The 23018-nt window shown below is 40.5% G+C and overlaps 1 pseudogene; it reads right to left on the reverse strand.

Moving 5' to 3' along the window:
• Nucleotides 1-672: 672 nt before the first annotated feature.
• LOC139725594 (uncharacterized) overlaps nucleotides 673-23018 on the reverse strand; it is a 75556-nt pseudogene continuing 53210 nt past the window's right edge.

Consider the following 23018-nt stretch of genomic DNA (forward strand, 5'->3'; position numbering starts at 1 on the left):
TTTAAGTAAGAAAAAGAAAAGAATAAAAAAGAACAATTTGAAACACAAATGGAGTCTATGATCAAAGTGATGCATACTCCACATTCAAAAATTAGGCATAAAGAATCATAGAAATATTGGATAGTTTGTCAAAAATGTATGGCACAAGAAATGATTTGTTTGTTCTGTGTAATACAAAGCAGAATCTGATTCTTATCCCTTTATGCATATGAAACATATTGTTCAGCATCTGACTTTTAATTTATGCTCCTTAACGAAATAACACTGCCATGTATGTCTAAATTACATGATGCTATGTTTTGTGATGACATTTGTTTGCTTGTTTGTTTGTCTGTATGCAATACTAGTCAAAAAGTTAAGCATAGATTTCAATGTAATTATCAGGACAAGTCTGTTGTGATCCACATCCCAAAACAAAACAAAACAAAACAAAACAAAACAAAACAAAACAAAACAAAACAAAACAAAACAAAACAAAACAAAACAGAATAGAACAAACAAGCAAACATAGCCGGTTGAAAAACAGTAAAAACCAGGAGAAAAAGAAACTAACTGCAAAATAAGAGCGTCATATTTTGCAACAACATGTCAGATAGCTGTTTTTTGTAACTGGATCATATTACGAATAAGTCTTTTTGAACTCAGCAATGACTGACAATTTCTCCTCGATGGCCAGATGCCCAATATGCTTTCAGAAATCCGGAATGAAGATACAAAGATACAGGCTTACATGTATCTGGATTACATTATATCTGTGATAATGCGAAATTGAAACATTATAGAACTTGGTATGGTAAACAGCATAGATAAAACAACATGTGAAAATATGCTTTCAATCTTCCTTTCTAATAGTGTACAATGAAAAAAAAAAATCAGTTGACAGTGTATTGTCACTCTGAGTAATGTGTAAGGTATATTGAGAACATATGTGATTAAACAGCACATCACATATTACACATTTCATCTTCCCACAAGAGTGCTCTCTATTGGTTTATCCTGTGACAGCATGCTTGACCGGCCTCTTCTTGGGCCCAAAGGCATCGCCGGACTTGGACCCTCCCAGGCCGCTGCCCCGGATGACGTCCTCAAAGTGGGCCGTGTCGAAGTAGACCTTAGCGATGCTGTCGAGAAGCTGCTCTACCTTGTCCGGGAACTCAGACATCAGGTCCTGGTCTTCCTTCTTTGCTGGGGCGTCCGTCTCGATGGGGAGGGCCGTCTTCGACTTGGACGACCAGCCCACCCAGTTCTTGAGGGTGTTCAGCATGAAATCAACCATCTCGTACTCGTTGGATTGACGGCTGATGTCGCCTTTGACGGAGGAGAAGGCCTCAATAACGATCGTCAGGAACATGTTGATCAAGATGAAGGTGATGGTGACCATGTAGAAGAAGAAGAGAATCGGCCCCAGGTAGCGGTTGGCGTCGTGGATGGCCACAAAGTCAAACTTGCCGAGGATAGCGGTGGAGAGAGTCTCCACAGTGTACAAGAAGTCGGAGTAGTTGAAGAGCGAGCGCAAGTAGATCTGGTAGAAGGCGAGGGCGTAGGCGATGAAGAAGATTCCAAACATGATTCCAAAGTGGACGAGGTCCTTAAAGCAGCTGCGGATCGTGCTGGAGAGGAGGCCGATGCGGCGGTTGAACCGAAGCAGCTTGATGAACTTCAGCGTGCCTATGAAGACGATGATGGCGAGCAAGTAGGTGAGGATTTCGTTCAAGTAGGCCACGTGCTGCAGGTTGATCCTCTTCGCCCCTTTTCTATCCGTGAACCTCGAAAGGAGGCTCTCTGTGGCGTACAAGCGATAGAAGTAAATCACCGTGGCCCCTATGGCACAGCCAATGATGACCCACTCCCCAAAGTTCCACAGGGACTTGAAGTAGACGCGCACCCCTTCTCTCCTCATGTTGTTCAGTTCACGGAAGATGAAGAAGACCACAAAGCCTAGGAAGAGAATCTCGCAGGCAAGGCGCACCGCTCCGAACCCCTGGGCATAGTTGTAGAGGCGTATGATGTTGATGTGGTAGTTGGTCTCCACCCCGCCTGTCGGGAGAAACTCAGCAAGGAGAGTGATGACACCGAAAAGGTTCACCTGAGCGTTGTAGGTGGCCATTTCGACGAAGACAGCACGCGTGTAACGGTCAAGCCACGCCTCCTTATAGAGCTGACTCAGTCGAGCCTGCGTGGCGGTCAACCCTCCATCAAGCCTCGCCACGTAGCCGCCGCCCAAGTAGAAGCCATGCCGACCCAGATACGGATAGCTGTCAATCTCTGATGACTCCGTGTAGTTGTACTCGCTGCGATAGATTGTGGCGTTGTTGTACGGTGTCCATCCTGCTCCGTAGACCTCATTGTCCTCGGCGCGGACTGAATAGCTCACTGTGCAGTTGTGAATCTTTCCCTCAAACTCCTTCACCACCTGGCAAAGCCCTGGTAGGGACAATATTGACAGGAATATACACCTTGACACTACAGGGCATGGACAAATGTCATTTTGTTGATGTCTCAAGAATGCAAAGTACGGACAAAAAGGCCTCAATGTACGCCCATTGCTTTGATATCCTCCCTACAATGGTTTGTTTTGAAAGATAGATGTGTGCTTACTTTTTATCAACAATGCAAGAAGCACAATCAGTTTTTCTCATTACAACAGAGATAGATAAACTGAGCACTTAAGTACTAGGAAATCAATCTTCGTCTTTAAGGGATCAGTATAAAGTCAACAGAACCAGCCGGGAACAACACCCAAATCAAGATGAAGTGACAATGGCATCATTTCAAACATTCATTGACACACTCCCAGTAACTGACATTTGGAACATGGCAAATGGGTAAGCATGGGTTGATGCAATAGCACCCTCTTGAATCTTGAGTCCATTACCCTTTAAACAGTGTCTTTGAAATTGCATTGATTGAGGCGAATTAAGGTCATTTATTTGGCAAAATAAAACACAAAGTAAATCACATGGGCATTTACAATTAGAGCCAGGCAACCTTGGGAGCATGTTGTGTTTGTATTAGGTTGCATGTAGATGAAAGTAGTGTACATTTGCACCATTTAGTAACCTATCCTCAAACTTACCATGCTTGATCCGGAGTTGTCTGAGAACAGCAAAGCCGATGATGTAGGCATTCTGGTCAGCCAGGAAACCTTCCACCTCTGGGTCCGGCTCGCCGTTGTACCATGTTTGCGGGAAGATAGCAGGGATGAATGTCTGCTCCAACCACACCCAGAAGGTATGGTGGCTGTTGACCTGGGAATCATGTGAAAGGTATACATTTTGATATATTGTATGGGTTCATCAAATACTGTATGTCCACAAAAAAATTACAATGGGACCCTCCACAATGATAACTTAAAAAATAGTGAATCAATCCAAATACAATTTCAGGGTATGAAACCATAACGTATAACCCACGTCTTGCAGAAAACCCCATCCGATTTGCTTAAGTGGTCAAAGACAATGAGGATTTTTGTAGAGCATGGCAGGTATCCCTTCCCTCCAAGTTCTTTTTCATTGTGCTCACACATGAATATACAGTTCCAAGAACATCCAATTGCTAAACTTGGAAATAACAACATCCACAACATGCTTCACAATGATTCACATTTCTCTACGACCACTTAACCAAATTGAATGGGGTTTTTCTGCAAAATATGGCTAAGATGTAAATATTTCAAGACCCTGGAATAGCATTCAGATAGTCGAATAACACTGGAAGTTTTCAATATGAATATCTGATTGTAATTTTTTTTTTTTTTACATACTGGATATGCAGGTTCTATCCGTTTATATGTAACAAGGTAACTGTCACGGTTTTTAGGTCCTCGTGACAGTAAGAGACAGGGGCGAGTGGGGAGAAGTCCTCATCACAGAAGATTAATCAGTGTTCTATAATCTCACGTTTAACAATATTTTGGGGAGGTAATTGTAAGTCTTGAGACAAGGTCAAGGAATCGATCACATCCTTCCCTCATTTAGTGACACAAACCCTTTAGAGGGAACATTCTGCATGTTTGCCCCCCACCCCAGTCATCATCTTATGTTCATATTATACACATCAGTCACATAAATCAACATACACCTGTAGCCCTATGAAGGAGATCAGTAAGAGACAAGGGCGAGTGGGGGGAAGTCCCTGATCTCACATGCACCTCAGGATAGCACAGTGGTAAAGGAAGCCCTTTATCAGGGTAGTTCTGAGGTGGGTAATGCCTAACTCAAAAGAAATGTCAGCCTTGCATATCATCCAATTCAATTTAATGCCACTTGGTTATATAATCCTTTCTTTTTTCAAACACTGAGTTTTGCTTGACACATATAGTGATTGATGTTGTGAATGAAATATTCATTGCAAATTTTAGACACAGGTCAGCATTGGCCCTGATTGTGAGAAAGCCAGTGAACTTTTGACTTTTGACCTCTGACCTCTGACCTCTGACCATTTAGAGATGAGCACACAGGAAAGAACAAAATAATGACACATGATGTACAAACAAGAGACTGGATGAAAACTTTGCATTTGAGACATTTGTATCAGATACAGGATGAAATGGTATCAACTGCATAACTCACTATTTTATCACAAGATTTTCAGTTTTGAATCGTAATATCAAATATCTATGAAATGGAATTAAGGGTGCCAACGCACCTTATTGAAAGAATGCACTCCGTCGCCGATCACCAGTTCGTTGGCAAAGTCTTCCTGCATGCGATACGACGAGGGGTCGGCATTCCCGTAGCTGATCATGAGCACGACCCAGAGGTAGACGACGTAGAAGAAGATCTCGCGGAAGATGGCGTACATCTTGATCTCTTTCAGACGCTTCTCTCTGGCTCGTTCCAGAGCTTCGGGGTCCGGGGGCTTGTACGGCAGACAACGTTTCTTGGTGGTCATGTGACCTGGAAGGAAGACACTGTCATATCAAATTGAAGAATCTCCAAAGAGATTAACAAAAGTAATGGAAACAATGCACACACATCAGTATAATCATCATTATCAGATATATTACTATCATATCTGACATCATCATAACAAAAACAAAAATAAGAGACAAGGTGTAACTCATTTACAGTACATATGGCATGTATTTATGTTTTACGGAAAGAATACAACACGATGGGCTGCCTGGCACGAAAAAAACCCCAACATATTTACCTAATTGCTCTGGTGCAAAAAGTCTTCTTCCTTTTACCCACATCTCAATATATCAGATCTATTAGCAATTACCTATACAGAGAATTATAATTGTTGATACAGATTCAATGGCAAAATTAATTCTTTTCCTTTGAATCCACACAAAGAACCGACAATGAGGCATTTAAACTTACTACACTGCACACTTCACAACTTCCATTTGTCACAGGGAGACAGTATCAGGGAATCAAATAACACCTCAGTGAACCTTTTGAGGCAGGTGACGTTATATGAGCTGAACATAGCCACATGACTTGAATCTGAAACCAACCCTAAAACCACAGAGTATACAGCACCAAGTGATGATGTCACAGTCTTTTGTTATGGCTTAGAGTGGAACCAGATACAAGAATGGTCTAACCCGTTCCTCCCGCAATTCTCCAAGCACCTTCAATGCCCCAAAATGAGATTCTTTTTGCAGTTCGACAGAGAATGGACAGGTTGGTAATCCACCTATTCAACGGCAGTCAAGCGGTGCATATATATCCCTTTCCACAGTCAACTACATGTGTCATCGAACAACGAAAATATCTATCAGGCGTAAGGTGTGAAAAGAGTATGCGCTGATGGGCTCACAGACTGTTTTGTTATACACAAAAGACCAAGTAAATGGGGTCAGCAAAGTCAAATATCTACCGAGCTCACCCTTGGATCACTGTGTACATCTTTATATTAGTTTTACCACGAAACAAGCGCACACTTCATTGGAAAAAGTCAAATAATACTGCGATAAACGCAGTTTTCATACAGAAAGAAAACAGATATTGATTGAAGAAATTCTGATCTGTCTATTAAAACCAATTGTCTGTGCAGCAAAACACGGATTGATATGAATTTAGGCCAGGAATGCAGGAACTCCTGCATACATTTTGGGAACCTGGTATACCAAGTTCCCGTATATCAGTTGACGCCACGGGAACCTGGTATATCAGGATCCCGTTAAGGAACGGGCTAATAGTAACAATAGTGTTCAAAGATAGTTGGGGCAGGTGAAGTTGTCTGGAACCAGTTTCCATGGCAATGAATGCCTATGACAGCACACTTTGGTACTCTACATAACTTCACCTGAATCTACCGCTGCAGCTTTACATCTACATCCACACATCTCCATGCTACACAGTGTGATCTTGCATGATTACATACGACACCTTTATATTCCCTTAAAAAAACTAGCATATGCACCCCTGCACAAATTCAGGGCCCCATTCTATCAAAAGATATAATCGATTATAAATTTCCTTACCCCACCCAGGTTGCCAAAGACTTACCATAGAAATCAACTATATTGTAATCAATTATAACTCTTCGTAAAACAGGGCCCATATCTATTACCTACAACTTGACTAACTGTGACATGTCCACACATACTTTCATTGTACACATTTATATTCACACATCCATGTACTCACATACATATATCTATGCCAGGCCCTTATAATCAACACAGACATCTATCCCTAAATTTTAAGGATGGCCTACTTGACACAAGCACCAACACTTTCAAAACATAGTGTATGTACAGTGTCATACACATTATACAAACACCTGCACCTCAATTGACACAGATATCAAATACGACACCAGTGGATTCAAACAGGCACGACATACTTGTCAAAAGCACCAATATCGACATTTCTATGCATCTACAATTATATGATATTCATGTCTACCGCATCACCAACAGTGACAACGATACTTAGTGTAACTAATTAGTGTAATTATCATGAATATATCTGCCCATACCTATATTTCAACCGTGGTGTATCTACAGCTATACATATATACCATGGTGTATCTACAGCTATACATATATCTGTAGCTACACCTATACATCTTCATCTCCTTTAGATATGAACACATTACACTCCTTCCTCTGTTTATGGCCTCACCCGACACCGTGTGCAAGTACTCCTCATCGGGGTTGAGGTCAAATTCCTCCTCGTCCTCCTCGATGTCGGAATCATCATCGGCATTGGGGCTCTTGATGATGCAGGCTACAAACACAGCAATCAACAGGATCTAGCGGGAGAGAGAGAGATAGAGAAAAAAAAAAACACATTACATCCACTGTGACATGTTCAGTGCAGACAGCCTACAGACGGATCATGGCCCTCCAAGATCCCTACACGGATGATTTCATTCGTCTCACTTCAACTTTGCTGATCTTCCTGATTGAAATATTGTTGCTTAATTCTCTTATCATCTTCTCACATGTGAAGAAATTGTTTGTTTCACATAAAAAAAAAATATAAAGAAAAAGAAAAGAAGACTATTAACCAAGGAGTGAATATATTAGAAGGTACTGGAAAGCAAACTCGCAAAACATCCAAACGATTGTTCTGTGATGCCGGGAGTAAAGTTGTTCACTGCACATCAAGAGTGATCGTGCCCTACTTTTATAGTAATGGTGGACCTTGCTAGCATATCTGGTATCAGCCAAGGATCGCGGACTTGCAGTACGCCGAATGATCTCTATGTAACCAAGTATGGCCCGTACAATTGAAGGACTTGATCACAAAACAGGTTTTCTCCATTTTTGAAATATTTGTGATTAAAGCTGCTAAAGACAAACAAAATGATAAGAAAATTCAGGACATTTCTACTTACCTACTCATAATATTCCTTGTTATGTTAAAAGTGAGGTATCACTGGGAAGGTTATGTTTTGCTCTATCTGAAGATGGACTTACTCTTAAAGATAAAAAAATGGCACTTTGCCCATTGTGCTAACAAACTCTGATCACTGGTTCTGTGAGTGCGCAGAGCATTTGCGTGTGGAGCAAAGTCCGCCATCACTAAGGGCACTCCAACGTCTCCTCATGATCAGCAACAATTTACAAAGTCAGCTCTTATACAGACAGTGAGTACATCACCTCTTTAAGAGCAAATACATGATATACTGTATGCGCTATATATTCAGAGAGACTAAGTTTTTGCAAATCAACACTCTGACAATTTCGTGAGTGGTTAAATTTGTGATTGAGGAATACAGTAGTTAACAGAGAAAGGTGTGCGTGCATGTCACACTCATGGTGGAATCAGACAGAGTTAGTATTTTTGCATGTTTTTAAATTTGCAAGTAGCACCCGATTGGCGAAATTTGTGAAAATAAACACCTTGCAAAATATTCGGCGCATACAGTACTCTGTCTTATACACCTTTTATACTGCGCATGACTTTTAGCTCGCTTCTGAAGCGAGCTAACTTTAGCTCGGACTAAGTCGTTTTATACTGCCAATCTCGACCACCAAAGGTAGACCAGACCTATCGCCCCCCCCCCCCCTACTCCCCATTAGCCTGCTGTCCTTCCCACAAGCACGAAAATTCAAAGACAGTTTTCATGCATACTTAGCATACTTACGAGTACGAATTCAGTTCCGTTGTTATACATTACTGGCGATATTCAACCAGTCATCGGCATATATAATAGTGTACGTCCTGCACCGGTCTATTTTTTTTTTTTTTTTTTTTTTTTTGCTACCTCAAAGAGTTCACTGAGAGTTTTACCGAACAGCGAACAGTGACAGCATAAAATACTACACCAGTGCATGCGATGCGTAATACACAGCACGCCGGTGGCAACAGTACACTCGTACAGCAGTAAACGTACGATTTGCAATCCGGAAGCACCGTACACACTTTCCGGTCACGGGTCAGTGAATTTAGCTCAAGCTAACTCGAGAAACCTTTTATACTGAAGTTAGCTCGGACCTGAAGCAGACCTGATCTCCCCCCCAGAGCGGGCTGACTTTAGCTTGGGCTAACTATTTTTCGACCTTTTATACTGAGATTTAGCTCGCTTCAGGTCCGTACCTGAAGCGGACCTGATCTCCCCCCCAGAGCGGGCTGACTTTAGCTTGGGCTAACTATTTTTCGACCTTTTATACTGAGAGTTAGCTCGCTTCAGGTCCGTACCTGAAGCGAGCTAACACCCAGTATAAAAGGGGTATTAGAGACAAGGAGATTGATTCCCTTGAATGTGACATGCACACATACATTTTTTCTATTCAAATTTGAATCCACAATCGTAACACTAACCACTTGCGAAATTGTCTGGAAGTCTCAATTTGCGAAAAATTAGACTTGCTAAAAAATATGGCATACAGAGCAAAGCATATTCATATTTAATTAACTCCACCAAGAAGGTTATGTTTTTGTTGGTGCTGGTTTGTTTGTTTGTCTGTGTGCTGTATAATGCAACAAGTTTTGAATGGATTTACATGAAACTTGCAGGGAAAGTTGATAATAGACTAAATTTTGGTAGTGATCCAGGAATTTTCATGAACTTTTGAAGGCATTTTCATCTTTTGGCAAAAAGGGTCAATGAACTTGGGAGTTCAAGCTGCGGGTACCTGAGGTTTGCATACGTGCACTACAGTGCGTCGCTGCTCGAGGCGCCACACAGCATGCAGGAAGCTGATGAGGTACACAAAGGCTTCTTTATCACTGGGATATTGAACGATTTTCAGCATGCATGTATCGATGGAAATGTGGTGGAGGTCTGCGCTTTCCGAGTGCTTTTCTATTTTTAATTTTTTTTCCCCTTGTGAGTCACCATACCTTGATGGGCTGCGTGAAGAATATGCCAACGATGAAGGTGGTGAAGAGCGATGCCAGCCACTCCCGGACGGTCAGGTTGCCGAACTGGATGCCGTAGAAGACCACCACCGTGGTGGCGGCCGCCGTGCTCAGGATGACGAGGAGCCAGGCGACGATGACGCACCACCAAGGGAAGGAGAACTTCTTGCGCCGCTTGGGTGTGTCCGGCTGGATCAATACCTGACAGTGTGCGAGAGAAGAGGTAGACGTGTATGTGTGTGTGCAGGGTCTAGGGCAATTACCCCCTAGGCAATTACCCCGGACCTTTCCCTTAACACTAACCCTAATAATAATCCTGAACATAATCCTAACCCTAACCCAAACTCTAACCCTAAACCTAACCTTAACCCTAATCGTTACTCTAACCTTATCACTAACCAGTATTTAGCTTGATGCGGTATGTGCAAGTGTGTGTGTGTGTGTGTGTGTGTGCATGTGTGTGTAACACTAGTCATCAATTATAGAGTACCGAAGTGATAATTTCACAATCTTTTTGTCATAGCTGGGGTTAGAACTAATTAAAGTGCTCGCATTCCCACTTAGGCCAAGGAGGCTGTTCAGAACCAGTTTCCACGGTGATGAATGATTACGACATCACACTGTGGCACTTTATTCACAAGTCCTGACTCTGTAAAAAAATAGACGACACCAGTGAGCTCTCCACTTTGATCACCATCTAAATTCTAATCTAAATTGTCACATTTAATGGCACCGTATACAGACACACACACACACCTTCTTTTCTCCTCAGTTGATGATGGCTCACGACTGAATACATATATCATTCACAATATTGCAATAACATGAAAGACAGGAAGCTAGTCGGCTGTAACTCTACACCCTGAAAGAAACAAAAAGATTATGCTACTCACAACAAGTAAAAAACAAACAAAGAAACAAACAAAGAATCAACATTTTGTAGCTTGGAATGCTCTCTTCTAAATTTGAGTCTAGCATGCCTCCTGCTTTCATTATTGTCTTCAGTCCAGGTGGTGTGTATAATGTCGCTGGGGCGACAAGACCTTGTATCTGAATTTTTCATGAAAAAAACTTTTTTTGATTAATGGTCAAATAAAGGGTTAAGTGATGTCCTGACCAAATCCCAACTCTCTTACTCCAAAAATAAAGCCACCACGGCATGTCAAAGGAAAGGCTATCCCATTCGCTATAGAGCTTTGGTCGTCATGTTTTTTGGCTCTCCTGGACATTTTGAAAATACTAGGTCCTGTCGCCCCAGCAACGATAAGTGCCTCACCCTAACTGTACTTTGGTCGCTGATTGGCACTCCAGCTGGCATGTTTTGTAGCCCGATTGGCATAGACATATGGAAATTCATTGTCATTGTGGTTCTAGGGATTACCAAATACCTCCGGTCCTCATCATGCCAGCCTTGGCCTTCCTGTTGGACTGAGGCACATTGCTACACCGAGTGGGCATACTAACTTTACAAGTAAGTTAAAGGGATGGTGTAGTTTTGGTTGAGACCTGGGTCCCGTTACATAAAACTTGGCATCAGTAACAACTGCCGCATTTCTAGGACAAATTTGCTCTCAGCCAAACAGATGCAAGGATTTCAGTACCTTTTAACAAGTATCATGAACAGTTAGTTACGACAAGTTTTACGAAAAGGAGCCCAGGCTTCAGACTTCTAACTTTTTTTTCTGGTGGAGATAATGAGAAACCTCTTATGAAATATGAAAGAGTATGTAATTTCAAGCGGAATTCCATGTTTACTTGATCAAAATTGGTTTTAAAATGACTGAGATAGCTGAACAAAGCAACACTAATAAAAGGTGGTACCCACCTGTTATTAGGATTGCTTTGATTTACTTTGTTGTTTTTTTTTTTGGATATTGCAGTCATTTCCAACACAATTTTGTCAAATATGCTTTGAATTCCCATTTGAATGGTAAGCTCTGAAACATTATATAGGTGGTTTCATGGTACAGAGTTGTATCTTGCAAAAAATTGAAAGCTCAATCCTCATCTCCACCATTACTTTACCATCCTTTCTAAGTTTGGATGGATTGCTAAATGCTGATGAACAAGCTAGTTAGACTAAGCGCATGGGCACATAAAATGTTGAGATCAACTGCCACAGTCTGTGGCACTTTTTTACCGTGGAGTCCCCAGAGCCTGGTGGTGGTTGGGAACCAGGGGAGTTGGATGAGTAGGCCGGCTGTACGGCAGTGTGCTGAAGGGCAGGGGGCTCCTCGTAAGCCCCGGGGATTGGAGGGATGACCAGGCTGGGCTCCGCCCTTGTTCCTGCCACAGGATTCGCCATCTTCTGCTTGCTCTCCTCCAGAACAATGCGGCTAGGGGATGCCTGGAAAAAAAAAAGAAAAAGAAAGAAAGAAAAAAAAAAAACCAACGAAAGACATTAGTTTGGTTCCTCACACCAACAAAAGTGTAACATGTAGGCCTATAGGCGACTCCTGTTAACACAGAAGTCCTTGGACTGGCATTGTTCCCTTCATTGTTTTGAAATTTTGTTAAAGCCAAACAGTAAAGTACACTCAGCAAAAAAAGAAAGTAACCACTTTTTCGAAGTCATATTTTTCATAAGAAAATTTTGATGAAAATCAATGTATTATATACCATGTTAAAGGTAATTTAATTGGCTATTAAGCTTATAGGTTAATTAAAAAGAAAACTTTATGCATGAGTGAGCACATTTCCTTTTGTCCTCCAAGGCACAAAATCAAAAATTGCAAAAATTGACATGTTTTCTTTCATTTGCAAATGCCCTTCAGAATAACATTGATAACAGAAGACCAGTTTTACACAATGAGAGACATGAATGAAATAGGAAAAATAAGTTTTTGTTCTCTTTATCTCTTTATAACCTCTAAGAAAAACAAAGTGGGAAACTTAAGGGGAAAAATAAGAATTTTCTGTCAAGTCAAACTTCAAATGGCATAGGGAATAATAAGCATAAAGATGATTAATTGAGAAGAATTTCTTCATTTATTTCTTTTAATCTAGTGATTAAAGAGTCCATGTGACAATTTCAAGAACAAAACATTATATACAATTTCTTAATTTGAAAAAAAAACCCCTCAAATTTCTACCATTTTTGTTGAATTTTTACTTCTTCACTTACTTCATTTGAATTTAGATTTGACATAAAATGCTTTATTTTCCTCCATTATTTTTAGCCTTCATTGATCTTTTGGGCTTTAGCGATATCATTGAGATCAAAGTTAATTTTTGCAACTTAATTCATGTTTCTTTTTGTGTGAAATTTGTTGTTTGTTCTTATTGTTCCATGGAAGAGCACAAACGCATGAATGACTTGCTCAGTTTTGCAATTTTTGCTTTTGTGCCTTGGAAGAGAAAAACAATGGTAATCACTCATGCGTAAAGTTTCCCTTCTTGTTGACCTACCAGGTTGATAGCCAATCAAATCACCTTCAATATGATATATAATACAGTAGCTTTCAACCAATTATTCGATGAGAAATCTGAACTTAAAAAAGCGTTTACTTTCTTTTTTTGCTGAGTGTATATACAGATATTAAATGTGATAATTGTGGGACCTGAATTTTTACTTTGTTGTATTGAGAATTTTGTTAAAATTGTGTTGGTTACAATGGTAGTGCACTGTAGTCAGCTGGCATAGTGGTGCATATACCTCAAGATTATCGTCTATACAGAGAGAGAGATAGAAAGGAAGACACATATAAATAGATTGTGAGAGATGTATACAATAGACAGAAATGGAGAGGTAGATAGTGAAACAGATAGTGAAAGAGAAAGACACATATGAATAGATTGTGAGAGATGTATACAATAGACAGAAATGGAGAGGTAGATAGTGAAACAGATAGTGAAAGAGAAAGACACATATGAATAGATTGTGAGAGATGTATACAATAGACAGAAATGGAGAGGTAGATAGTGAAACAGATAGTGAAAGAGAAAGACACATATGAATAGATTGTGAGAGATGTATACAATAGACAGAAATGGAGAGGTAGATAGTGAAACAGATAGTGAAAGAGAAAGACACATATGAATAGATTGTGAGAGATGTATACAATAGACAGAAATGGAGAGGTAGATAGTGAAACAGATAGTGAAAGAGAAAGACACATATAAATAGATTGTGAGAGATGTATACAATAGACAGAAATGGAGAGGTAGATAGTGAAACAGATAGTGAAAGAGAAAGACACATATGAATAGATTGTGAGAGATGTATACAATAGACAGAAATGGAGAGGTAGATAGTGAAACAGATAGTGAAAGAGAAAGACACATATGAATAGATTGTGAGAGATGTATACAATAGACAGAAATGGAGAGGTAGATAGTGAAACAGATAGTGAAAGAGAAAGACACATATGAATAGATTGTGAGAGATGTATACAATAGACAGAAATGGAGAGGTAGATAGTGAAACAGATAGTGAAAGAGAAAGACACATATAAATAGATTGTGAGAGATGTATACAATAGACAGAAATGGAGAGGTAGATAGTGAAACAGATAGTGAAAGAGAAAGACACATATAAATAGATTGTGAGAGATGTATATAATAGACAGAAATGGAGAGGTAGATAGTGAAATTTATAGTGAGAGAGAGGGAGAGTGTGAGAAGAGAGAGATTTATAGATAGATAGTGAAAGAGAAAAACATAGGAAGACAGACTGTTTGAGATCTAGGACACTTACAAAATCCTCCAGCTTGGTGTAGGCCTTCTTGCGATTCTTTCGCTTGAAACGGCGTGCAGGTTTGCCAGCGAGGGCGGCCTCCTTGAGGCGGGACTGTCGCTTCTTTCGCGGTCGCGACTTCCTGAAGAACTGGACGACGAGGAGCGACACTGGGAACACAATCAAGTTGGCCTGGACACCGATGCTGATCTACAGCACAAAAGCATCAATAAAAGAAACCGTGTTTATGTCTCTAAACTTGGGTAACCGGCAAAGATGCAGTAATAACAGTAGGACCCTCTAGTAGAGCAGCAGTGGTAACACTTCAAGGGACTACCCGGGATACAGAAGACTGTATCAATATCATTGTCACACTAGAGAAGCACTCTGAGAGTGCAGATCTCTGCCAAGCAGCTAATTTCTACCAAAGATCTTGTTCTTCCATAGAGATCGATTTCCATCCATATGTATGCATGCTGAAAATCGCCCTATTTCCCTTTTGTTACGTCATCAACTTCCAGCTGCGCGGCGGGCCTCACCCTAGCAGAAACTAGAGCATGCACTTTAGTGCGCGTATGAAAACCTCAAAAATGCAGAGCTTGAACTCCGAAGTTCATTGACCCTACCTGCCAAAATATTGAAAATCCTTCATAAAACCCATAAAAATGTCTGGATCACTACCAAAATCTAATCATCTATTCCTTTTGCAATTCTCAACCTTTCCTGCAAGTTTCATCCAAATCTGTTTGCAACTTTTTGAGTTATTTTGCACACGGACAAACAAACAAACAAACAGTAATTAAAATATAACCTCCCCCCTTGGCGGAGGTAAAAACTCCTGTAAAATGTGTGCCGACAACAGCTTGGGGCGGAAGAATCGTCCAGCCAGAGGAACATCATGCAGCAGGCTGCCCTCTGGAGGCGGGTGAAGCGGCTGCCCGGTGGGCGGGCCAGGATGGAGAACCAGAGGTGACCGTCGTTGAGGTTCCTGCGGGAGTGGTTGCTGAAGAGGTGGGAGAAGTTCTGCATCTGCTCTCGGCCAGCGACGGGAACGAGGCGATCGATCTGGTGGCAGAGATGAAAACAAGAGGGTTTAAAGCAGAGAGAGAGAGGAGACAGAGAGGAGACAGAGAGGAAAACATATAAAAAGAGACAGAGAAAAACAAAGACAAGAAGTACCATCCATTTTCTATTACTCTTCTGCATGTGATAGACCAAGTAATTGATCTTGATTGAATGGCAGGTTAGGGGATAAATTGACTTCTGACACCCCCCCCCCCCCCCCCCCCCCCCGCAGACTCCCACATATTATCATTATCAGCAACAGTAGCAGTAGTAGCAGTAGAAATAGCAGTACCAGTAGTAGTAGTAGTAGTACTACTACTACTACTACTACTACTACTACTACTACTACCACTACTACTTCTACTACTACTACTACTACTACTACTACTACTACTACCACTACCACTACTACTACCACTACCACTACCACTACCACTACTACTATTACTACTACAGTATAGTAGTAGTGGTCTAAATCTAAATGTTCAAAACACAAGGATAAGACTTGTGAGATTAGACTCTATACCTGGCCATCATCCTCGACGACAGAGAACCACTGGTTGACGATGAAGTAGAACCTCTCCCTGGTCTGAATGTCTCTGATAGCGATATACTTCAAGTACCACCCCTGCATCTTGCCCGATCCGGAGTTGTCGTGCCAAATACGCATGTAGTTCAGAGTACCAAGTGGCCTGAGATATATCAGTTAATAGGCAATTAACATCAAGCTGCAGTCATGGCATGAAACATAATTACCACATCAGACAACATAGTTGATATGAAATATAGTTGTACTGCTATAGGGTATTCATAGTCTTTTTCTTGGTTTAACTACTGTATAAGCTCTTAATTTCGTGTACAGATATTTTAGTGAATGAGGAGGTCACAGACATTTTTGAGGGATGTTGTTTTTGTGAATTGACACCGATGCTCTCTTAAATGCATTGTTACCCTTGCGCATGACATTTTTGCGTGTTGTTAAATTCGCAATCCAACTGTAATTCGCAAAATTTGTGAAAATAACAGCTTATACAGTACAGAAATGTGTAAGCCATCCCAGCGTAGAGGTCTTTAAAAGGATATGATTTGGTCTACCATCTATCTGCATTCTGAGACACAGTGACTTGTCTGAGTAATTCTTTCCTTTTTTGTGTGAATGTTTTGTGGGGCTAGTAACACATATCAAATAACATCTCGATTAAACTTTAAAACTGGTGAACACTGGTATGTTTTTGTATGCACATTACTATAACAGCAGAAACATTCTCAGCATGAAACTTTTGCAAGTTGGAGCTGATGGTCTTTTTTTTTTGTGGCATGAAACTTTGACAAATCGGTGACTGGCATTCACTGCTTTGTGTGGACCAAAACTTTTGTGTGCATTTTACTTTGTTCATGAATCTTGGCTCCTTGTGAAAATCACAAAAGTTTCACGCACATGAAATTTCTGGTTTTACAGAATGTGCAACCACTACAGTGTGTGACAGCATTGTTCAAACATAATGTATGTTACAGTGTGAGAGTGAAAGAGAGAGAGAGAGAGAGATAGACGGGAAAAGCAGAACCTTGGCACAGCCATCAGGAATCTGTCGGTACCCTCCGCCACGACGGAGGACCTTTCTCTTGTCATCTTCAAACTGCCGTACCTCTGTCTCATCGTTCTCACCGGACAGAATGAAGCTGACCTGGAATTGAGGAAAATTAAAGCACAGAAAATCTTTAAAGGGAACGGAAACCCAAAGAGCAATGTGGATTGAATGAAAGCAGCAACATTAGTAGATTGCATCAGTGACAGTTTGAGGAAAATCAAACAATCGATGCAAAAGTTCAGAATTTTTCAAAGTTTTGGTGTTGGAACCAATGGATGAGGAGACTACTAGAGGGTATGACGTATGCGTGGACAACAATATAAAGAAAATATAAAGAAAATTCTTTTAAAAAAATCACTTTTCTAGCATTACAAAAGAGCACTTGACTCACCTCTTTCAGAAAGCAAGGGGAATAATTGCTATCCTTAACAATGTCAGTATCAAGTTGATGGACTGTGTGATTTCCATGAAAAATGAATTTAAGAGAGGATAGAAGTCATAAGCTTATTATATAGGCAACAGAAGTTTCAACTTAAAGACATTATTCACCATTCGCAGATAAAACAAAAACCAAGCTTTAGTGCTTCATAATTAGTTCTAAAATGTGAGTTAGGGAGAGAAAACAACCAATGAATGTAATAATGTTAATCAACATAATCAATGTTACGTATTGCTAAATATACAAAACATGAAAAATAAACATGATAAAATTGTTTCCAGAATAAACCATCTGATGGTTTATTTAGATAGATAGTGATATCTCCTCATATTTTAGGTTTCATTGCAAAAATTTTAATGGCAGGGTGTTTTGTGATACAACTGACCTACACACATGCATCAAATGTGATAACTTGATCACTGCTCCCTAATGGTTAACAGTACCTTCAAGAGATGAGATTACGCTTGAGATATGCTCTGCACAAAAGAAGGATCCTGACAATATCAACAGGTGATCAGAGAGGACACATATTACCTAATATAAAGTTAAACCACACAAAAGGTGGCAGAAAGGTACCCAACGCTTACCCCGTGTGCTGCATAATGCCTTACCTTTGAGTCGGTTCCCGCAGCCTTCCGCTGACCAGTCAAAACAAGAATCTCATAGTAGTAGTTGTGTCGTGCATTGTTGTCTGCCATTGGCGTTACTCCAAGCTGTCGTTGTAGCATGGGCAAAAATTGTACACATCTTACTTATACTGTAAAAGTGGACATTTTTGTGGTGTTGAAATTTTTGCACATTTCGCACAAGAAACTGCGCGAAAATAAAAGCATGTGAATATTTTTGTTTGCCATATGTTCCAGAAGTTGATGCCTTGATTCCACGAAATTGAAAACATGCGAAACTCATTCTACCCGGCTGAGCATGAACAATTAGTCGTGCAAAAATGTCCGCTTTTACAGTAATCAAGCTATCTTCTCAGATACCGCAGCTTAGTAATAGATATTTGAGTCAAGATACGCACACACTTAATTTAAACGATGGTCCGGAATAAAAATTACATGGTGTCTCAAAAGTCTAAGTTCTAGCAGCTGCTCTTACAATTTTTCTTTCAATATTATGAAACATGCCTTCTCGTTTATGGGGGAAATATCCATGCACACAGGAAGAAAAAAATCTAATTAATAAAACTAGAACACTGCTATCCTATTCAATATTCATATCTGGAAAAGGTGGAAGAGTGAGAGATATTGTGACGGGAAAAGATATAAAGAATACTAAGAGAGGAACTTGCAAAGACTGACAGCAGCATCCTTAGTTCATATCTCTTCTCAGTTTCGGATTTCCATATCAAGAAACATAACTCACAATCTCTCAATATTTGACAAAATTGAAGCAAGCAGCAAACAAACAAAGAAACAAAACCTAGTTATATGAATACGCATTCTGAGTAAAGCCTATTCAGTTTTAAAAGTATGGTCAGAAATCTCAGACACTGAATATTTTTTGGCAAAATTATAGTTACATAAAATTACATGAAGGCTACCACAAGAAAAGAAAGCTCTCCATGAGTTTTAAGTTCTCAATGTTTTCAAGTTCACATTATTCAAATTCCTCTGATCACCTTCATTCTTTCCCCATTCAGATGTGTTCATCCATGGCACCCCAGGGCCCAGTTTTATCAAGAGATATAATTGATTTTAAATTTCCTTAATACACAGGCTGCCATAGACTTATTACAGAAATCACCTATATATAATCAATTATAACTCTTCATAAAACAGTGCCCAGATCTGATTCTTTTGTGTAACATTCTGTCTTTAAGTATTCACCCCAGCTAGTTGCCATCTTCATCCTTTGTGCTTTCATTTGTAATCTAGAGGAATATGATTCTTGCATCTTATTTGGCCTCCTCCATTCCTCTTACCTCGACTGGTTCCCCTCATTGATTTGAATATGCAAAGATGCAAATGTACTTTATGCAAATTCAATTCATTTTGCCGAACTTTGCCGAGGGCAAGCAGCCTCAGAATAAATCAGTGCACCTCGAGGACTTCAAGTCTGCTAAGACTCGTTCCGTACCTGCGTCCAACAACATGTAGCACTCCTACAATAATACATTCATCATCTATGATAGCCTTCCATGACAATTCTGTTTTATTTCTAGATGTCCATTGCATATTATTTTCTCATTACAACCAAACACTGAAAAGGGCAGATGTGGCAACAGGATCATCCCACAAGACTGACACCCACAAGTCACACAGCCCATGAGTCCTACAGCCCACAAGTTCGACACTAGGCAAATCTGTATGACTCGTGGGTGTCGGCCTCGTGACGTGAACCCTGAGCAACTGCCCCAGCCCGCTGTCCCCGTTTTAAGCCCGGCCGATATATTTGCATACCTTCAGCAAATCCTTTCGGTCCTTCCGCCTGGCCCAGAGGAAGATGAAGAAGAAGATGACATAGATGACGATGGTGGTGATGTACATCGTGACGTTCTGGAAAAATCCTGCGTTGGCAAAGATGTAGTCAAAGTCCAGCGGGGTCGGCGGCACGATCCACGTACTGGAGAAGGAGGTGAGATGGGTGCACTTGCAGTGTTGCTCGCTGTAGTCAGTGCTGGCCTCAACCTGCAAGAAACAGCATGCTAATGGGCTGAAAACCTTGTGGTTATAAGAGCCGGTAGCCATGGCAACAAATCTGAGAAATCTTTAATTTTGATTTGATTTGATATATTGATTTCTGTATCATCATTGTACAAGAACATACATGTACATGTATATATACATACATTGTTGAAGCCATAAACATCAGTTGTTAACAAACTATTTTTTCTTTGTTGCCTTTACACAATGTACAGCAGAAACGAATCAGCAATACAACCGTACAATGATTAATGCAGTCTTGTCAATTTCAAACTTTTAAGATTGCTTGATTATGAATTTGCTTGATTATGAATTTGCTTGAAATGAACAGGAATGCAAAACTGGATATAAATGACATTCACACAACCTTCCACATTAGGATGGCAAAGTTACAATTATTGTAAAATTCCTGGGCAACAGCTAGCCTTATCAGAACAGACTGGTGCAATCATTTAGGTTGAGCCTGCTGCAAACATCTCATCATTGCAACACAGTGTTTGAAATTTTAGTCAAATCAACAATTTGATGACATTCTTGTCATTAGAGAAAATGCTTGAGGTTATGGAATACTGTACAGCAAGAAATTTGTGGCATGAAATTTTTGTGAATTGCCACTGACATCCAATGCATTATAATATAGGCAAGAACTTTCATGTGCATATAGATTTCATGAATCTTGGCTCTTGCAAAGTTTGCAAAATTAAAATGCACATATTAATTTCTGGGGTTTTTTTTTAGTATCTAAAAAAGTAATATTCACTAATACTGATATACTGCTAAATACATATGTCTAAACTACCATAGCTCACTTTTACCCTTCAATCTTTTTGGTATCTTTTTTTAAGAATGGTAAAAAATGGAAGGAAAATATGTAAAGACAAAATGGGAAAAAAATAACAATGACAATAGAGTCAAGACTTGATAGGAGGATGAAAAGCTAGGTGTTCCACTGCCTTTTGTCAAGGCCCTCTTGCTGTATGGTTGTGAGTGAGAGGGCCTTTTGAGATCTGATTCGGATCCTTATGTTAGTCCTTTGAATTACCAACTTTTGTTCCCTGAATTGGGGAGCAAAAATTGACTAATCTGCGTGTCGATCTGTCTGCCTGAGCCCGATTTGCACACAGCCAATGCATGCCATCACATACCTCCACTGGTGGTCAGTGATGCATGCTAACAGGCCAGGTGACGCCAAGATGAATGTGGGGAATGGGGAATGCACCATTCCATTTGTCAACTGGAACTGGTAAATATGACTACCGGTACTCAGTAGGGTTTGCATGTCATGAATAATAATGTGTGAAGCAGATCTCAAAAGGCCGCGCACTGTCGCGTTCGGCTGGGCTCGCTTTGCTCGTCTGTTATAACTATAGCTCATACAGCGAGATGGCCTTGACAAAAGGCTAGGTGTTGTACAGACCTCACAGCCATCCTGGAGCCACGTCTGCTCTGCGACGTTCCAGAAAGAGCACCCGGAGTTTAGGACCCGGAATCCGTAGGGCCCCGTGAAGTTCATGCTCGTGTTGCTAGCTGCCCAGACGAGCTCCTGGGGATCAGCGAAGTCCAGATCGCCGTAGTCTCGGAACAGGGCATCGCAGTCGAGTTCCAGTAGCATGACATAATACTTGTCGGCTTGGTCGCCGATGAAGGAACTGTTGTAGAACACTTCATAGACCATGTATTCCACTGACTCTGTCGTGAAAATGATAGTCACAATGTGTTGAGTGTTGTGTTTGGGTTTTTTTTTTTGAGGGTGGGTTGAGCACAAGTAAAAAGAAATGGATGCAGTGGATTGAGTATGAAACTATTGCATTACACAAAACAATAATAAGCATTTACACTGTGTCAGCTGTCTGACGCAGTATCAAATTGGACAAATAGTCAAGTTCTACCATACTGCAAAGCTTGTCTGGACAAGAAAATAGCTTGATAATCACCAGTGGCAGCAACCAGACGCAAGTTCAGGCACACATCACAAGAGCTGTGACAACACCAGTCACTCAGCTGAATGACAGCTAGGAGTGTACATCAAAGATGAAGTTTTGATTGATTGATTGATTGATTGATGATTGATTTTTCAATCTATCTATCGATCTACTTAACCCTTTCAATTTGCTAACTGTTCTACAAAGGGGTGCTGCATAAATGTATCAACTGCAGACTATGTAACACTACAAATATGAAACACAAGGAAAATGCCAAAATGTGTCTCGCCCATTCGCGTAGAAGAAATTAATGTTTTTCTAACTCCTGGAGTTCATTGACCCCGCTAATGACATTTGACCTTGTAGAGACCTTCAACTCCACAAGGGACATTTACCAGCCAAGTCTGGTCACAAACGGACATAGGGATCAAAAGTTATGAACCATAATCGAAACGCGCCGTAAAGACTTAACATTGGGCCCTAAAAGTTTATTAACACCTGTCTGTGACCTTTGGCCTTGTGGTGACCTTAAACTCCCCAAGGAATATCTATCATCCAAGTTTGGTCACAAACAGACCCATGGATCAAAAGTTTTGAGCCATAATCAAAATGCGCCATGTAAACTGAACATTGGGCCCTAAAGTTCATTGACCCCTGCTTGTGACCTTTGACCTTGAGGTGACCTTCATGTTTGGTAAAATGTGTAACTTTGTATAACCACTCTTATCCCTTCAAGTTTGATTGAAATAGAAGTCCTCAGTAGAGAGTTATTCAAGTGTTTGTAGCGTTACAGACAGACGACGGATGGACAGGAGACGCCCCAGGCGATCCCTTAGTCTCCCCACACCTCCGGTGGGCTCGACAAAAATATACAGAAAAGAAAAATATCAGATATACAGCAAAACAACGA

The sequence above is a fragment of the Diadema antillarum genome, unplaced genomic scaffold (assembly GCF_040938485.1).
Source record: "Diadema antillarum isolate AM-2024a unplaced genomic scaffold, OU_Dant_1.0 scf00000017, whole genome shotgun sequence".
Classification (NCBI taxonomy): Eukaryota; Metazoa; Echinodermata; class Echinoidea; order Diadematoida; family Diadematidae; genus Diadema; species Diadema antillarum.